Genomic DNA, 19,756 nt, shown 5'->3' on the forward strand with positions numbered 1-19,756 from the left:
CCCTGATGGCCTTGAAAACTTCTCTCTCTCCAGGGAATACAGATAAGAAACAAGCCATTTGCCCTGTTTTCTAGCTGTGTGAGCTCAACAGATAGAGCATCAAATTGTGTAGCCTGGTTTCTGCCCCTGTACCATCCCCTCTTAGGGTTCTTCTTGATGGAGAATTGTTCAGGTGTGATGTACACTGAGTCAACGTGCCTGACACTAGCAAGATCTCACTAGGGCTGCCTTTACACTAAAGACCCCATCCTCCTGCAGTCCTCCCATTCTGGAGCCTTTCCACATTTATCGTGGGCTCCCAGACAGTGACCATGTGATTGCTGAGAGGGGAAGCTTTTAATTTCCAAGGTTCCATAGAACTCAATGAAACAGTGCCATCTAGTGGCTATTTTAATCATGTTACTTCCGAGTTTTAAAAATGGTTCATTAGTTCTAGATCTATTTGCGACAGAATAACCAGGAAATACCCTTGGATGTGCCCTGGAGGTTGACGACATCAGGAAAAGGACCCACAAACTTCCATGAGCGAGCAATCTCAACAGCAGGATAAAAGCTCTGTGTGAAGGAGCCTAGGGGCTCTGCCAATCCCGAAATTGATCCATATGTGTAGGCCGATTAGAGACTACCTTTATGGGTAGTACAAAAAAGATTAACTTCACTGCAGTTCCCCCCCCCCCAATTTGGTAGTTAGTCTAATGCAGGGGTGGGGAACCTCTTTCAGCTCAAGGGCCAGAGAAGCTCTCAGGGGCCACATTCCAGTAGTGGGTGGGGCCAAAGGCAAGAGGGGCATGGCAAAAGTACCACTATTTTGTAGATCAAAGCTCTTCGTGCCAGTAACTAAGCCTTAGGAGGGGCATTTCAGCCTTTCAGAATGGGAAAAAACTGTACAAATGCTGGGAAACCACCACATGATCAGGGGGAAGGGGTCGCAGTCAGCTAGGGGCATGGCCATCAGGGGGAACCCCAAGGGCCAGATTTGGCCCCTGGGCCTGAGGTTCCCCACCCTGGTCTCATCTAATGGCTTTGCGGTACTGCTTTCCCCACTTTCAGTGAAGTGCTACACTGGGTGCCCCTGGCTACTAGGCAGGTATACGGTTATTCAGCTGTAAACAACAGTTTCCTTGCCAGTGTCAGGGTGGACACTGAGCCCATAGAATCCCAGAGTAGTTCTGATTCGGAGGAAGAGCAGTCGCTCCTGGGAGGGGAGCGCGCCCCTTTTTCCCAGGGCCTGCAGCTGACGGAGTTTCCTCCCACCCACATTCCTAGATTAGAAAGCAGTCCAGGGAGTGACCCAGCGCCAATAGCAGACTGGTTGGATGCGCGGCGCAGATGCAGAGTGCGGTGCCAAATGGAGAGCGCGGAAAGGAGGCGTAGCGCCCGGTTGGCGCTCAAAGAACGGTTGCGCCCAGAGGATCCAAGGGAAAAGGGGAGGGATTCTCCCTAGTCCTTATATTCAGGGGTCTGCCAGTAATTGCTTTTCAAACGGGGACCAACTGTTCTAACTCAGGGCATAGGGATGCTGCTGCTCAGATCTAGTTGCTACCTGTAGAGCTGTTAAGTTGTAAAAGAAGAATAAAGCTTTGAAAAGAATCCCTTTGTCTGTGTCTGGACTTGGCTCCTGGATTAGACTGAGAGCCCTCCAAGGACCCTTGACAGCCAGTAGCTTGGGCACTACTCACTGACAGCCTTGGCTTTGGGAATGGAGTATTTGTATGAGGGGGCTAATTTATCCAAGATGGCAATTGATTCCACGCTGTAGCCTCCAGATCATGTTCTATGCATCTATTCCACTTTTGTACTTGTACTGTGGTTTACCATCTGCAAACTGTGTGTCATGCCTGCCTTAGAAGTATCAGGCTTCTCACTGGCTGTAAATGACATACTGAGTGTCGTTCCTTGCTGGGGATCATTGGGAAAAGATGCCCGACGCATCAGTTGCTGCCAAGGAGAGGCCCCATTATGCCACTCCTGTGTTGAGGGAGGTATGTGAGACCTGCTATGCCTGATGTTTGGGGAGAAAGGGAGAGGGTATCAAAGAAAGGGGAATACGTAGCATTTTTGAGTGCATCATGTCAATCACTTGAAAATGCTCGTATGATTTTTTTTTTAAGCGTTAATTGGATTTGAGCAACATCCTTCCTTGAAGGACCTCTCCAGACCTACATTTCCAATCACTGGTTCACACTGACTCGTATTTCATACATATCAGAAGTCCTAACTGTTCTCAGGTATATGCTCACGAGAAGAGCAATCAATGATGCAGCCAGTTTGGGACAATTCCCATGATTGTGCTGACAATTTCCTCCCAGGCACAGCAATTGCAGGAATTACTGCAGACCACATCCATGATGGCCTGGACCACCCAGTGGCTTGGATCCAGAGTTGGCTGTCTGTGGACAGAAGGGTTCCTTCCATTGGCCGAGGGAACAAGGAGACAATGGAGGTTCCGCACTAGAGGAAGGGGGTGGGGCAGTGATTTTAACCAATTCTTCCTTTCTACTGCAGTCTCCAGCACCATCACACAGCTGTTCTGGAGGTAGGGTGGCCACTTGTGAATTGCCAAAAAAGAGGACAAGTAGCACCAAAAAAAGAGGACAAAAGTGGATACTGATTTGCATAAAATTTACATATGCAAATTTGGAAATAAGTACGACAATTTAAATAGAAACACAGAACATCTCCCCATAATGTGGAAGACTGTGACCAGGTGACCTGTGTGCCTGCTCAGTCTGCTGTCCAAATGCTACTGATGGGCAACTTCAAGGCCCAGCTCTTCCTTTATCTTTAAACTGGAGTTGGACTGGACGGCCCTTCCAGTGGAGGACACCGTCAAAGTACAGGACAGTCCTCTGGCAGCCCTTCAAAGGTAGGGCTGCCCTCTGTAAAAAAGAACACATGACCACCCTCCCCAGAGCAGCTTTCCAGGGGCAGAGGGGACTGCAGGGGGGAGGGGGAATGGACAAAAATACCCTCCGTCCAGTTCATGGAGTTCTGCACTACACAACTCTGGATCCAACCCCTTGTGTTTGCATGGAGGATGGCAGCATATGCGGGAATGGTTGGGACTGCTTGCATATCCAAAATGTACAGTTTGAGCCAGTGGAGGCTGGTGGCTCCGATTTCAGTGGGGCTGCGATTCCATTCTGAGTTTCAGTCAGAACCGGCCAGAACTCTAAAGGAGTGATCCAAGGTGCTGAGCCTCACCCCCAAAATTAATTTTGCACCCTGGACAGCTCCTTTAGGGTTCTGGCCAGTTCTGACTGAAACTCAGAATGGATTCACAGCCCCACTGAAACCGGAGCCACCAGCCTCCACTGGTTTGAGCCAAACATAGGCTGATACTTGTGGAACAAAACCTTGTTTCCCGGCTGTACCGCACCCTGCAAATAAGCACCTCCTGCATTAGCATGAGAAGCACAGAATCCTGGCTGAAGTGGGCCCACAGGACTGCCAACACCTTTCTGTACTTCCCTCCCCCCCCCCCCCCGGAAAGCCAGCTTGAAAATGTGGGTGGACAGCATTAACTTGAGCACCTTCCTGTCAGAAAAAATAAAATAAAATTCTTTTATATTCCAGAAATGTGCAAAGAATAATTGTGGTTGATCTTGGAAGAAAACAAAATTATACTTGCTTTAAAAGAAGCCAATTATAAAGATTGATCAAAAGGAGACACTGCTATCAAGATACACTTTGAAGCACTCTGATTGTTTTGCTTTTTGCTTTTTAAAAATTGCACATTCCTTGTTACCTTGTAAACAACAAATACTTTAAAAAGCTACCACTATTCGAGGGGGGGCACCAATGAAATCGCAGGTCACCAATACTGTCTTTGAAGTGAAGAGGCTGTAAATTTCCACCATTTTACTCCTCCACCCCTATTTGAATATACAAGCCGCCTCCTAATAGCTCCATGAAACTGCATTTGTATCATGAGAGAAGCCCGGCTGCAAAAGAGGACAGGGCTGCTGCACCTTTAATCAGGGGAGGCTGGTGGCTCCGATTTCGGTGAGGCTGTGAATCAATTCCGGGTTTCAGTCAGAACCAGCCAGAACTCTAAAGGAGCTATCCAAGGTGCTGAGCCTATTTGGGGGAGAGAGTTGAGCACCTTGGATAGCTCCTTTAAAGCTCTAGCTGGTTCTGACTGAAACCCAGAATGGATTTACAGCCCCACCAAAATCGGATCCACCAGCCTCACTGCCTTTAAGGGTTGAGGCAGAGGTAGCTTCTCCTGCAAGCAACACCTGCTGAAAGTCCCTCTTCAGCACAGTTGCAGGACCTCTGTCCTCTTCTGCATCTGGACTTCCTAATCATAAACATCCTTCCTCAACCTGGTGCCCTCCAGATGTGTTGGACTACAACTCCCATAATCCTTGACCACCAGCCAAGCGGCCAGGGGCTGATGGGATTTGAAGGCCAAAACATTTGGAGGGCACCAGGTTGTAAAAGGCTGATAAAGGCAATGCTTCCCGGAACCCTGCTTTCCCTATTCCTATTCCCTACCACTCTGTACCCTGGAATTCTTGTCTTAGGTTAATTTCTCCCTCCTTCCTTTTGCTCCAGCCACCAATCCCCCCTCCCTCCATTCTCAGGTTAGAAATAAGCTTTTCAGGTTGTAGTGTTCAGAAAGGAAAGAGAGGTTTCCAAAATCGAATAGAATATAAATTAAGGATATGTTGCACCATTTACCTTTACCAAGATTCGGGGGACTTTTAGGGTTGCCAGCTTTTCAGCTGGGGTAGGTATCTGCCCCTTTAACAGCAGCTTGATCTGCAGGCTTTTGCAGATGATAAACCTCTCTCACCTGCTGATTTCTGAAAGTCAAGGATGGGGAACATGTGGCCATCTGGATTTTGTTGGACTGCAACTGCCATCATCCCTCCCCATTGGCTATGCTGGCTAGGGCTGATGGGAGTTGCAGGCCAACAAAATCTGGAGGGCCACAAGTTGCTCATCTCTGCTGCAAGCTGCTGCTAACAAGATAAGAACAGGACTGGCCATATTTTGGCAGCCCTGCTCAGGGCAGCCAACTTGCTCTGCTTTTTCTGGGAGGGCTCCTTAGCCTTTAACACTAGCAGAAACCGTGCAGTGGAAGCATTTCCTAAATTCCTAGGAAATCTTTTCCTAAATTCCTGCATCTCCATGACAGCAGAGCTTCACCAGGTGATTGTTTGTTTTGTTTTGCTTGTCACGCACTAGTTAAAGGCACAGGAACTCTGCCAGAAAAAAAAGGTGGCACCCCTAGTTATTTTAATTACACTTGGGATTTATAACGTCTGGTTTCCATTGAGTGATTTAAAGTGGTGGCTGTAAGGAATCTTCCATAAAAGAGAAAAGCAGTGGATTTATGGATCACAATTTATCCCAGGATGACTACAGTGACAAGAGTATGTTGTTCACAAATGTGTTAATTTCGCAAAGACACATTTTTTAAAGAAGTCCATAGGAGACGCTGTTTCGCTGTTTCAACAATCCTGCCAACGAGTCGTCCTTTTCAAGTTGATTCTATGCCATTTGGAAAACCAGGGTAGAGCTGTTCCAGGAAACACACCATCAAACGAAGAAGAAGAAAATGTTCCTAGGTGAGCTAAGTGTACCTTTCATCCTTGCTGGCTCTAATGATCCATTTGCAGCTGGAAGTCAGGAGGGCTCACCTTTGTAGTAACTTTCCACGTGTTATCTTTGTTGATAGAAGGACTCTTTTCTTGTAGGTTTAGAAGGAACTGACTTCATCCTTACAATCTGTTTTCCCCTGTTTTCTTTTCTGCAAATAAGCTTCTGTCCAGGCCTCTCTCTGATGGCTTAGGCAAGGGCAGATGAGCCATCACAGGCAGTGTTTTCTTCTAAATGGGACAGCCTCATGGGACATGGATGGTCATTCCTTAAGTGGATTGTCTGCCCTGACTAAATCTTCTCTTTTTCTGTGAGTCTGATTCAACCATCAGTTTGAAAGCATTGGTCAAATACGGAGTCTCGCCATAAATGAAAATTCTACGCTGTCCAAGGCGTCTATGGGGAATTTTATCTTTTGAATGTGCCAAAACAACTACCAAATCATGTTTGGTAGAGCCTAATGAAAACATTCTACAACTCGGGCTGATGCAGTTTGGGGGGGAATATGATTGTAGTGACATTCTCCCCCCAAAGGTCTTCCTGCCTGTCTAATACATTTTAATATTAGGTCAGCCCTTCCATGCTTTACTAATAATATTTAGAAAGTAAATCTTGTTACTCTAAAGTACTTCTACGATGTTCTAGAATTACCCCACACAAGGGGGTGTTTTATGAGCGAGGCTCTAGGAAGACTACAATGGTCCTCTCGCAAGTCTTTCTCCTGTCTGAACGGGCCCTGCCACTGGTCACCAATGGTCTCACCTCAGAAGGTGCAGAGGGGCTGGCTTGGAGGAGAGCCCCTGGGGATGATCTAAGCACCTGGGCAGCTCATGCAGGAGAAGGTGGTCCATTAGATATCCAGGTCCCAACCATTAAGGGCTTTAAAGGCGTTCACTGGCACTTCAAAATGAGGTCAGAAATGGAGTGGCAGCCAGTTGTTTAAAAGATGGTGAGATGTGTTCCAGCTGGCTAGTTTTAGTTACTGGCTTAGCAGTTGTTATTTGGCTTAACTGAACTTCCCAGCAGGTCTCTAAAGGCAGCCTCATGTAGAACGCATTGCAGTGGTGTAATCTGGAGGTTACCCGAACAGAGATAACTGTGACTAGTCAATCTCCGCACAAGAAGGGGTTGTAACTGGCACAACAGACTTAGCTGGTGAAAGGTGCTTCAAGGCATGGAAGTTACTTGGGCATGGAATACATTAGGTTCTTGCAGTTCCTGGTGCCCAGTGCATTTCACGGTGGGCTCCTTCCATGCAATGCTAATGTAAGGGCATCATTTATGACAGAGGTGGGCAACCTTTTTCCCTCCTGAGGGCTGCTCACTGGTGGTGGGTGTGGCCAGAAGGGTGATGGGTGGGACTTGGGCTCCCCTTCCCTGGCTTTGCAGTCTCCCCAGCAGCTTGCAATTTCTGGAATGCCTGCTAGAGGGCTTAGTGAGGGCTTTCTCTCTTGGTGCTTCCCAGTGCAGCTGCCTGCTGAGTGTCTGAAAGCTAAGCGAGGTATGTTTGTTTCTGTGATTAAAAGGACACCGCCACCACCTCCTCACTCCGAGGCTTTCAGGCACTCAGCAGGCAGCAGCACTGCAAGGCCCCAAGGGAGGAGGTCCTGGCTAAGTCCTCTAGGGGGCTTTTCAGAAAGCTCAAGCTGCCAGGGAGGCTGCAAAGCGCAGGAGAACGGGAGCTAAGTTGAAAAAGAAAGAGCACATGGATGCATACATTGGCCACCTCATTACAGTAATGCAAGCCCTGAAGCATTGCACATGAAGACATGTCTCCAAAATTCTCACGATCTCCGTAAAGGGATCAGAAGAACAATTGTCTGCTTCACAGGAAAGAAGAGGAGGTCGCAAAGGTCCGGGAGGGGACTTGGCACAGCGCTACCCAAGAGGGACCAATAGCATATGGCACCTTAATATGTTCATTGTGATTGGTGGGTGGCGATGTAATGGCCGTGGGAATGGCTGTTGTTGCTGGTACATGAGCTGTTTCATTCTGTGGCACTTTTTGTGCTTTTTGCTTTGCTGCTGGGGGAACATAGAATCCCAAGAATATTATGTGACGGCAAGCCTTGGGGTGGAGGCAACTGTCTTGGCTGGACCATAAGTTTGCAGTGTCACACTCTTAGAGAGTAATCCTGTGTCTCCTAGACAGTGTCTGGGCCTGGGTACATAGGATTTTTCAGTTTGCTGGCTCTGAGCTCATAGGCAAGGCTCTGAGCCGGGAAGCCGTGCTTCCCTCCCTCTCCCCCTCATAGCCAGTGTGGAGAGAACCATGCCAGCTGCTTCTCCACAGTCATAAAATGGAGTGCGGTGACAGGGGGAAGGGGGTGTTCCCGGGGAAGGGAGGAACACCTGGGTGGCATTCCTATAGTCTTAACTATGGCCGCCCCAGCCTCCTTTCCTCCTCTTTCCCGAAGCCTCCGTGAAATGTGCAAAATCACCCATCTAGCTAAAACGTAGAAAGGCAGGTGCGAGGTGCTTCCCTCTCTGCATAGGATACTTGTAAGTCTCCGAGTCTGGGGGCATACGAGTACCCAGGACACAACCCTTAGGCCTGTGCTCTTAGCCACTGCACTAACCCTTCACTACTGCTCTGTTTGTTGGTTATTACAATATTACAGGCTCTCATGGGACAACTGAAAGTTATTTACTGAAGATTCCTTTAAGAAAAGTTTGGCTTTCCTGTATGATATATACACATTCCAGAAATATCTGTCTTACTTGTGTATTGTTGGCCCAATGATTTTGGCCAGCTCATAGTTAAACATGATCGTATTTTTGTTTTGTCCCCCTTTTTTATCTTTCCTTAAAAAACCTCCCGAAGGCAGCCTTTTGACGAAGAAAATTGGACTGGATCCCTGAAGCTTTTCCTTCTCAAGTATAGAGCAACCCAAAAGAAGCTGGTCCAGTACAACCATTTGTGCTCAATCTCTCCAGCTCTTTTCTGGAGGGGAGCCCCTGGATGTGTTCACTGTCCCACACTGCTTCATTCTCATTAGAACCTTGAATTATGTATGTGCCGAAGTAAAGGGCATGGCTTTATTTTCTGGGGCTGCTTTATCTTTACAAAATTACATTTCAGCAAAAAGTTGGAAATGGAAAAGCTTTTAACCTTTGGAGACAGCAGGTGATCTTTGTCCAGCTGCATTAGTACAGTGACATTTCAATGGAACAGATGCCACATGCGGTAGAAGGTTCCTGCTACTGGCTCTGTTTCTCTGCAGTGACCAGACCTAATGGTAACCCCTGGACAGTTCTATCATGGAACACGATGCTGCTTTAACTTTCCATCTCTGTTCAAATTAAGAACAGTTTGGGATAAATTGCTCCCGCAACACTCAGGATACAGATGCTACAGGGGAGGGACATACCCTGCTAAGGATGGGCAAATCTGATGGTTTCGCTTTTTCCTGCATCCAGATTTTTTTAAGACCTCAAGTTCTTTCTTTCCTGAAGATGAAGGAATTTGTGAATTGTAGTAAATTCTGATCAAAAACGATCTGAATGTAGTTCTCACCCATCCCCATTCCCTGCTTGTGAGCTTCCTAGAGCGGGGGGATGGGGGACAGGACCCTGTGGCCCTCCAGATATTATTGGTCTCCAACCCCCATCAGTCCCAGCCAGCATGACTAATGGTCAGGGAGGATGGGAGTTGTCATCCAACCACATCCGGAGGGCCACAAAGGCCCCACCTCTGTCCTAGAGCCCTGTATTTGGCCACTAATGGGAACAGCATGCTGGGCTGGAACAATTTTGGCCTGATCTCACAAGGCAGGTTCTCCATACCACCCTGCTTTCTTAAAACTGAGTCAGTTTAGCTGGCATGTGTCAGTCTAGCTATAGATTCAGACCTATGATTAGTTATTAGGGATGTACAGATTCCTCACCATCCGTTCCAGTGGGGAATCTGCCTGGGGGCGGGGGGAAGGCGATCCGTTCCTCCTTCCTGGAATCCTCTGGAGCTGCTCCACAGGATTTTGCAGAGCTGCCCGGCTTGAGGGTCACTTACCTTGATGGCCAGAGCAGTTCTCCATGCCGATCGCCATTTTTTTAAAAAAATAGCAATTGGTAGGATGTGCCCATAGACTTATATGCAAAATAGAGCCGTGAATCTATTGTCTATGGGCACATAGACTTATACTCAAGATTCACAGCTCTATTTTGCATATAAGTCTATGGGCACATCCTGCTGATCGCCATTTTTTTTTAAAAAAGGCGATCGGCGTGGAGGAGAATGGCTGCGGTGGAACAAACAGCCGAGTGCCATCCCGTGTGGAATCCTCCTGGAGTGGAGGTAAGTGGGGCCTCATTTGAATTAACGGCGGATTTCTCTAACATCTAGTTACAGTGATCGTGAACCACATTAACTCATTGAGTCAAGCATCTGGAAGCTGGGCAGCTACTATACACAACTGTAGATGAGCCTGGCCCTTAACAACCAACCCTTTTACTCCGCACGTCACTGTTTTTAGACCTTGGGAAGTAGTGATGAGTGTACCCCAATATTTATTTGCTAACTAAACATTATCCCACCTTTCCTCAAGAGTTCAAAGCAGTTAACAAACTAAGGGCACAATCCTATGAGGATAGGCAGCCGCCTCCAAACTCAGAGGCGGCCACCTATCCAAAGCACAGCAGGAGAAGCACAGAGGGGATCATTCCCTCAGTGCTTCTCCTGCCCTGCATTTGTGGCTAGACAGCTGATTTCAGCTGTCTACCCGCTAGAAGGTGGAGCAGGGAAGGAGGCTGCCGGACGACACATAGGATGTGTCGTACCAGCATTTCTGCCTTCTCTGCCCTGGAACGCCCCATTTTGGCCACTCCACGCTCCACTTCCAAGCGTGGAGTGCAAGGCCGTTCTGCGCTGACTGCAAGGCAGTGCAGAAGTGGAGGAAAGGTCTGTTCTCTGGGAACTGACCTCAGAGCATGGGCTCCGAGGTCAGTTCCCAGAAAACCACATATCCTCTGGCTGTCTAGCTGCTGACTAGCAGCCATAGGATTGCTCCCTAAATGCCTTGCTTGTTTATTATATTTCTTAGTCTGCCCAATAATTATTTAAAAAATCATAGCAAAGAAATTAAAAAGCTAGGGGGGAAACAAACACAAGCCCAGCAGAAAAAGATGTATCCCTAAAACACAATTATAAAGCATTAGCAGAGGTTGGAAAATCTATTTGTTTCAAGCATAAGAAGAGCTCTGCTGGATCAGGTCTATCCAGTCCAGCATTCTGTTCCCACAGTGGCCAATCAAATGCCCACAGGAAACCCACAAGTAGGACATGAGAGCAACGGCAACCTTCCACTCATGTTATCTAGCAACTGGTATACAGAGGCATACTGCCTCCAGTACAGGAGGTGATAAATAGCTATCATGACTAGTAACCATGGATAACCTTATCCTCCATGAATTTGTCTAATTCCCTTATAAAGCTGTCCAAAATGGTGACTATCACTTCATCTTGTGATGACTTTGTGATGAGAGCAATCCACTGACAGAAACTTCTGGTGTGACAGAAAAGAAAAATAGCTCATGAATACAATCCTAAGCATAAATATAAGAAAGTAAGTCCCTTTAATTTCAGTCGGGCCTCTCTTTGAGCAAACTTGGTTATGACTGAGTTACTAGCTTCTTACAGTTATTTATTTCTTGGTGCTTTGTTGCCAAAACCAGTTAGCTGTACACAGCTAAAACTTGGTCTCTAAAATGGTTGCATATTCTGTGTTAATTAAAATGTATTCTTTCAAATAATTGCTTATAAGTGAAACAAAATGGTTGTTTGCATTCCAGTGTCATTGTTGAGATGAGATATTGTCACACATTTCAAGGACACTTCATATTCAAGGGCTGGGAGCTCAATGGCTTTCTTCATGCACAAACTTTTTTCAGAAAACTAAATATGATATTGATGAAGTCTTCATGCTTGATGTTGCCATCAGTATATAGTCTATTAGATTCAAACGACACATTATTTTAAAGATGGCAATTTGCATTGTAAAAAAAGAATCCATTTGCTTTACTTCCATGGATATTTTTCTGGCAATGCAAATTGCAGACACCCTTCTCTCCACAATCCAAATCAGGACTGCAATGTGCAGCAAAAGTTTAAAGCCCCCTACCCTCCCATGCCAGGTTCCTAATCTGGATTGGGTCCCCCATGCTTGGTTTGCGGTAAAGTTGTGGCATATGCCCTGGTTCAGAGATTCTCTCATATTCTCAGTACGTTGGCAACCACTGATCACCTGTCTACTGTGTATATAGTCAGATTTCTCTTACAACCAGATACCATCTAGAGCTAGTTCAATACTTCACTCTGATATGGGTAATACAGAATTCTAGTTCTTAAGAATCACTCTTTCAGACAAGATTTGTCTTTTTGTCTTTTACTACAAAGTATTAGCATAACAGTACTAAATACAAGAGCTTATGAATGCATAAATTCAAACACACGAAACATCTGATATCATTCTTAAACAAGGCTTCTAACCAGAGTCAAGTACATTTGCTAGTTCTCAATGATAATCGAGATCAAACTTACCAGGTTGATTCTACAGGCAACACATTGGGGAAAGCTGATCCTAAAGGATAGCTTCCACTGTTGTGTGTTCTGAGTCTCCTTTATATACTTTTTGGATGGTATAACATATGTCCAAACTATGTTTTACTATGGTTTATATTTCTTATGCAAGAATTCCAAAGATAATCTTTCTACTCTAAATCTTCATATATCTAAATAAGTTTATCGAATTTTGAAGTTTCTTATTGAGATTAATGTTCATACCAACATACTTATCTGAACATTTTAGCTTTCTCTTTCACGCTATAGGTATGTTTTTGACACAAACATATTTACTTGACATCCTCTCTTGTGAGCTTGTTTTTCTTACACATTTACAGTCTCCAGTGAGGCCTCTTGGTCACTTATCTGATGGCCCATCTGATCTGTTGACTTTACGAGACTCTACTAATTGAAAGTCATAAACCTAAATTTAACATTGACACCTCCTTATTTGGATTCCTTTCTAAACAGTAAAAGGATCTAATGATCTATTTATAATTGCCCGGTACAATTGTCTCTCATCTGGCAAACCTCAGAGCTAAGACATTTTAGTTACTCTTGGGTCAGAAGCCCCTACTGGGTGATATTAGGCATTGGGATCCCATTTTTAATTCCAGAATTCTCTTGGAGGCATTTGATTATAGAATTTCCTAATTGAGCAGCAGGGGTAAGATCATGCAAATATGAAAGATTTGCTTGATCTGCCACAAAGTAAAAAAAAAAGAAAAAAAGATGTAACTGCTATCTATGTTTTTAAAGTAATCATTAGTTTGAGCCTAAGTCTACTGGTTTGGTGGACAGAAGGGTGTTCTCTATTCTACAAAAATATTCACACATTTTAAGAGGGTAAAATGCCTGTAATCTTTTATAATAAGTCTTTATTAGCTTATGCTTAATGATATTCAACTTGTTTCCCTTTCACTATCATGTGGTTGATCCAACTGCTCCCCACTTCCCCCGAACACTGCGAATTTTATGGTTGGGTTGCCATTGGGTAAAAGAGCAGTGGCAACTTATGATGTCTTTGTAATATCTGGTTTTTGCAAATAGACAGGCATAGCACAGTGGAAGCAAATAGGCTCCTGCAGCAGGCAGCACAACTGCTAATTCCACTTCAAGTTTTCCAATGCAACACCATAGACACCTCCCGCTTCTTCCCAAAAGACCTGCTTCCAGTCCAGTTAAATTCACAACTCTCCTTGTCTCTGACTTTCCCACTTGAAAAATACCAACTGCTTTCATTTCTCACACAGCCCTATGGAGCACTTGCCTATTCAGGAAAAATATATCTCCTAACTATTAGCTCTTCCTGATCTTCTACTGATCACCCCTGACCATTAATAAGCAATCAGCTTAACAAAGGATAGTCTCCCAGCAGCTGTCAACCATTCTCAGAAAAATATTTCTTTCATGAAACATTAGCTTTTAAAGACATGTGGCTGCAAAGCTTCTCAAGGAAAGACAATTAAAAATGTTAACGATGATTAAGAACATACAAGATGAGACCGGACTAGCTGTTAAGATATTTACAAGGGTTTATGACCTCTTTCTGTGGCTAAGCACTTCAGTAACTCTATCCCAAGTTAACTGTGGGCTAAACTATTGCCATTCCAACCATTACTTCACAACATGAAAACTGTCATCCATGTTTACTCTTTGGGGGGTGGGGTGGTAAATTATACCAGTTTTAGTTTTGGTACATGCTGGTTCCATGATGGCAGACATCTTTTTAGCATCTACCTGTGCAATCCTATACCTGTCTTCTCAGAAGTAAGTACCATTGTGTTTAATGGAGCTTACTCTCAGATAAGTGAATATAGCATTGCAGTCCCATGTTCTTTCTTTCTGTTCCCAAATACAACTTAGGATTTCCAGAGCCTAGGTGGACAGCCCATCCCCACTGCCCTATTACCAGGCCAGTTTTCTAAGATGATTAAAGTCTGGACACAGATAGAGTCAGGATTGGAAGAATATATCACCTGTGCCATCAGAACTGCCTCCTAGAATGATATGCTCCAGTGTTCACCGAGGCATTCTAAATCCCCCCCCCCATCTGTTGTAGGGAACTAATAAAAATAGTCCTATTAAAACCCCAAACCCAGCAACCAACTACACATTTCTCCACACAAGAGAAATTAACTTCTGTTAGCAAAATGTGGCTCTTTATATTGGACCCCCTTCAAATGAATAACAGGAATTTCTTTATTGGCCAATTTTGTTAGGTACTTTCCCCACTAAATCTTTTGCTATTATCAATTCACCTATGTTTTCTTTCTGTTCCAACAAACTGAGAAATTTGAATCCGTCTCAAATATCAGGCACCTCATTAGGCTGTGGCACACCTCATTCAAATAAGAAAAGATTTGCTGGCTTGAGGTTTTTTGAGGGCCGTTCAGCAAGACACCCACAATGGGCCCCCTCCCTCTGTGAGTCTGCCTTCTCACTGCCATTGTCACCAGCTGCTTTTGCCCCTCCTACTCTTTGTCATCGTTGCTACCACTTGCTTACTTGACAGGCAGGTTTCCAGGGAACAAGGAGACAGTGGCATCTAGTGCTTCCCCTTCTCACCACTACCATTGTCTGGGGCAGAGTGAGAGGCAGGTGAACAAGCAGGTTGCCATGGTGAAGAGGAGGAACAACTCCAGGGGGCTCTTGTCAGTGACCCACTGCTGGTGTGTGGGCCCTTGGCAGTTGCCAAACTATGCCTACCCTTGACACTGGTCCTGCCCAGTGCCTTGATGAGCTGCTTTGCTCTTCATCCAGAGGCTATGCAGAAGGAATCCATTCATGTACAAATTCTCACTGACTGGCAAAAGGCTGTTGAGCTCCATTCCATGAAAATCATATGAACATCCCCATCAAATAGTCCCTCGGTGAAGTGGCCTGCCGCCAGGAACTTTCTCTGCTGGTAACTTAGCATGGCCAGCTTTCAGAACTCCTCAGATCTCCTGCCAATTCTATATAGGATCTTTATTTTTTTCCCCTAGCTGTTCCTACATTGGTGCTCAACTTGTGTTGACATGCCTGGATCCAAACGTCAGATCCGAGCCCTTTATCCAGGGGTTTATTTGGCTAGGTAAGCGGGGCTGATCTGCTCAGTGGCTGCAGATAATTTCTCTTTCAGTTTATTATCTAGATTCCTTATATTTGGGATAATCTCACATCAGGACAGAAAGGCTTTCCCTGTAGGAGTTCCCCTCATCATGGCTCCACTAAGCTGGTCCCCTCCAAAAGATGTGCTTCTAGTGTGGTCTGCTACTCTTGCTTTTGCATCTGCTTCTGCATCTCCCTCAGGTTTTTACTCTCACCTTTGCTGGCAGGCTCCAAATTAGTCAAACACCTTCTAATTGTCAGTTACTGATGGTAATATCCTGCTCATTCAACCTCTGGCCATGGATCTAATCTGGCCCACAGAAGTTCCCCATGCGACTGACAGAGCCTCTGTGGATTCCTCCATAGGTCAGAGCATAGCCTCCAAGCATCAGGTGCCCCCAAACAACAGTGTTGACTCCTGCAGCTTTCCCCACCCACCAGCTAAACTCAAAGTTCTCGCCATCTACCATGACTAAAAAATGGCCAACTCTGTGGAACACTGGTCTCTGCAGAGAAACTGCCTATCTAGGGGGAAAAGCTTCCAAACTGTTAGTTCCCAGTGAAGAAATATTTATGGACCATCCCTGATTGTTAGCAAGCAAGCAATCAGCTTAAGAAAGGAGGGTCACCCAGTAGCTATAGCACTATAATGCAGTTCAGGATTAGGAATAGAAGACAGAAAGGCTTGGACCCTAACATTTGCAAGGAGAATTGTGCTTATGGAAGGGGTCTTTCAGTGAGCGGGGGGTGTCCTTCTGTGAATGCAACTCGCTTTCCACGAATGGAGCAAAATGTTAGGATCCAAGCCTCTAACAGTCGGTTAGATTTTCACTGGCCAGCTGTGGGCTTTCTTTCATCCCAGCCAAGGCAAGAGCAAGTGCACAAGAGGCAGAATGACATTATTTTTGTGCTACAAGAGATTAATATCCTCCAAGGTATTTTCCTCCCAGGGGCTGGTGGCTCATTAGGAAACCATTAAAGTGTTAACATCAAGGTGGTTTTTGTCACCAGAGGGCTGCTTTTATTTCATCCTGAGAGCTTTAAGCCAGCACACAACACGTGCTCTACACCAGCATGCAACACGCCAGCGCACCACCAAGAGCAGCTCCCACCCCGCATCCAGCGATTAGCCTAGTTAGAGGGAAGGAAGACCAACCGCTGAGTGTCTGATTTGCAGAACAGAAGGCTACACAATTGATACCAAAGGCAACTCCAACACTGGGTGAAACACTGTTGACTAGGGGGTAACATAACATCTCAAATAACTTTTAATATTAAAAATGTTATTAAAAGAGTAGGCTGGGCTCCAAAAATATAACCACCCATCTAAATAGCCTGCAGGGATTAACAGATGATTTGATTTTGTAGCAGAATAACCTTTCAAAGAGACAGTGAACTGTGAGCAGGATTGCCAGCTTGCCACCTGGAGACAAATATAACTTCAAGATCTTGAAACTATGGCTTCTCTTGCCTGTCTCTCCTCCCCACTCCCATTGCTGCTGTTTGACACCCTCCCCTACCTGCTGTGCAAGGGAGGTACCTCACTGCATCAGGAGGCTGGAGCATCGCCCCTATGAGGGAAGGTTACAACAGCCGGGATTGTTTAGCTTGGGAAAAAAGGAGGGTGAGGGGAGACATGATAGAGCTCTGCAAAATCAGGCATGGTGTGGAGAAAGTGGATAGGGAGGCATTTTTCTCCCTCTCTCAAAATACTAGAACCTGGGGTCACCCTATGAAGCTGATGGATGGGAGATTCAGGACAGATAAAAGGAAGGGCTTCCTCACACAGCGCATAGCTAAACTATGGAATTCGCTACCACAAGATGTAGTGATGGCCACCAACTTGGATGTTAGACAGTTTGGGGGTTAGACAAATTCCTGGAGGAGAAGGCTATCAACAACTACTAGTCCTGATTTAGGGATGTTGGAGAAATTCTCTGTGGACTCCAATGAGGCCAGATTGCCAAGAATCCGACCTGCAGGGTCTGCAGTGGACCAGCCTCCCTTACCTGTGCATCCTCTGGATTTTGCATAGGGCATCTTTCCAGCTTAAAAAATGGCAAGATAATGGCTGCCATTAGCCTATTGTGGGAAAATTTTGGCCATAATTTGAGTATTTTACACCATTTGAGGCCATAAGCTCTTAGTTCTACGTAAATTGCAGCCATAAGTGCTTTATGGTTGCAATTTATGTAGAAGTAAGTGCTTTACAGCTGCAAATGGTGTAAAATACTTAAATTACGGCCATAATTTGCTGAAGATATGCTGATTGCAGCCTCAGTTAGCATATCTTGCCTTTTTTAAAGCCAGAAAAATGCCCTGTAAAATCTGGAGGACGCTCCAGGGAAATCTGGTGAGTCCCAAGTGGCCTGGGTTTCCCTGTGGTGGACTCCTTCCCCCCACTCAGACTAGACATTAAGGGAGTTCACCCATCCCTACTGATGGCTATATGCTGCCTCCAGTATCAGAGGCAGTATGCCTATGTACCCCAGTTGCTGGGAACATGGGCGGGAGGGTGCTGTTGCACTCATGTCTTGCTTGTGGGTTTCCCATGGTTGAATTCTGGTTGAACAGAATGCTGGACTAGATGGGCCCTTGGTCTGATCTAGTACAGTTCTTCTTATGTTCTTCTGATCCAGCATGGCTCTTCTTATAGACTAGATGGGCCCTTGGTCTGATCCAGCATGGCTCTTCTTATGTGGTGGAGAAGCAGTTCCGGCTCCAGGTTTTTGAGGGCCCTTGCACAAGACACCTTCAATGGGTCCCCTCCCTCATCTTCCCACTGTCATTGTCACCAGCTGCTGTTGCTTCTCCTCTTTCTCATCACTGCTACCACTTGCTTGCTCTACAGGCAGAGAACCAGTGAGCAAGTGGGCAGTGGCATCTATTGCTTCACCCTCTCACCACCACCGTTGTCTGGGCCAGAGTGAGAGGCAGGTGAACAAGCAGGTTGAGGAGGAGCAGCAAGTCCAGGGGACTCTTGTCAGTGGCCCCTACCGGAATATGAGTTCAACCATCCCTACCCTTGACATTGGCCCTGTGGAGAAGTGGGGAGAAAGGGGGAATGGAAGGCCTGGGAGAAAACTGAGTAGATGATCCTCTGGTTACCTCATTGCTCACTTCAGCAGGGATCTCAAAGGTTGTGCAACCTTTGGGTGATTTCTGATCCAAATTGCTTGCCTGGATTTACAAGTGACTGATAACGTAAAGCAACAACCTTGTCAATAATTGGCTTGAAATCTAATGTTAGAACACACCATGCAGACAGAGTTCTGAAATTAAAAAATAATAATGCCGTATCTCAGTATATATCAATGATGCATTAAATGAAATGAGTCTGGGCAATAGTCACTAACACAGTTGAAAATGACAATGTCTATTGTCTGTTCTTGCATTACGTCTTCATAGTAATTGATAGAAAAACCCCCCACACAGCAATAATCCAAGGAAAGCCTTTCGTACAGTTGCTGTGGGAACCACACTTTTGAATAGTGTATTTTACATTTAAAATTCTCTCCAATTACGATACATGAAGCTTTTGCAGTGAAGGTATATCTAATATGAGCCCCTCTTTGAAAATGCAGGTTGATTTTTGTCAATTCCCTGCTACTTGTGTGTGTGCTTATGTATATATTATTGGTAAATTTTCACACAAAGTTTCATGGAACACTCAGAAAAATGTTGATAGTATTATTATTATTATTATTATTATTATTATTATTATTGCCCTCCAAATCCAATTGCATAAAATAAATCCCCATTTCTACCTCTCCTTGCTAGATTTACATGCACTTAAAAGAGATTGGTGACATTTTAAGAGATGTCACTACTGGACTAATGGTGGTTATTAAATATTGTGTTACTTGTAAAAGCAGCAATTAATATTGCCAGTATTAAATATTGGGCAAACTCTCCTTGGCTTAATTCAGAACAAGCAGGGCTCAGTAAGTTATTTTCCAGATCCTCAGAAAATAACTCATAGCCACTATAAAGTTGGGGCTATGACATAGACCCCTGAGACCATCATTAGTAGTGTTTTGGGGTCTAGACACCTGCCTCCCCACAAATCTCCAAACCTTGTGAATCCTTGAACTCTTCCGTTTCCTTCCCCAAAACTTACCTGGTGGTGAGAATGACAATAATACAGCCTCTCTTCAAGGCTCCATTTCCTTCAATGCATCTTGAATGCTGAAACTGTAATGTCCCAAGTGACCACATGTCAACATTCCAGGTGTTAGGAGCCCTGGAATACATAGTTTGAAATCCATGCTAAGTATTCAGGTGCCATGGAGAACTACGTTCCTCCATGGTCCCTGGCACCGGGGGTGTTATCATGTCAATATTCAGGACAACAGGAAGTAATTGACATATCAAAAGGAGGCCTCCCTACCGCTGTAGTCACCACCAGGCAATTGGGGTGGGCGGGAAGGGCAGAGGATATCTACTTCCCGTGGTGCCTTTCATCTGGGATGCCACCATTTCAGTGTCCAAGATGCT

The sequence above is a fragment of the Heloderma suspectum genome, chromosome 2 (genome assembly GCF_057233095.1).
Source record: "Heloderma suspectum isolate Gila_16-S chromosome 2, 16-S_ref, whole genome shotgun sequence".
NCBI lineage: Eukaryota > Metazoa > Chordata > Lepidosauria > Squamata > Helodermatidae > Heloderma > Heloderma suspectum.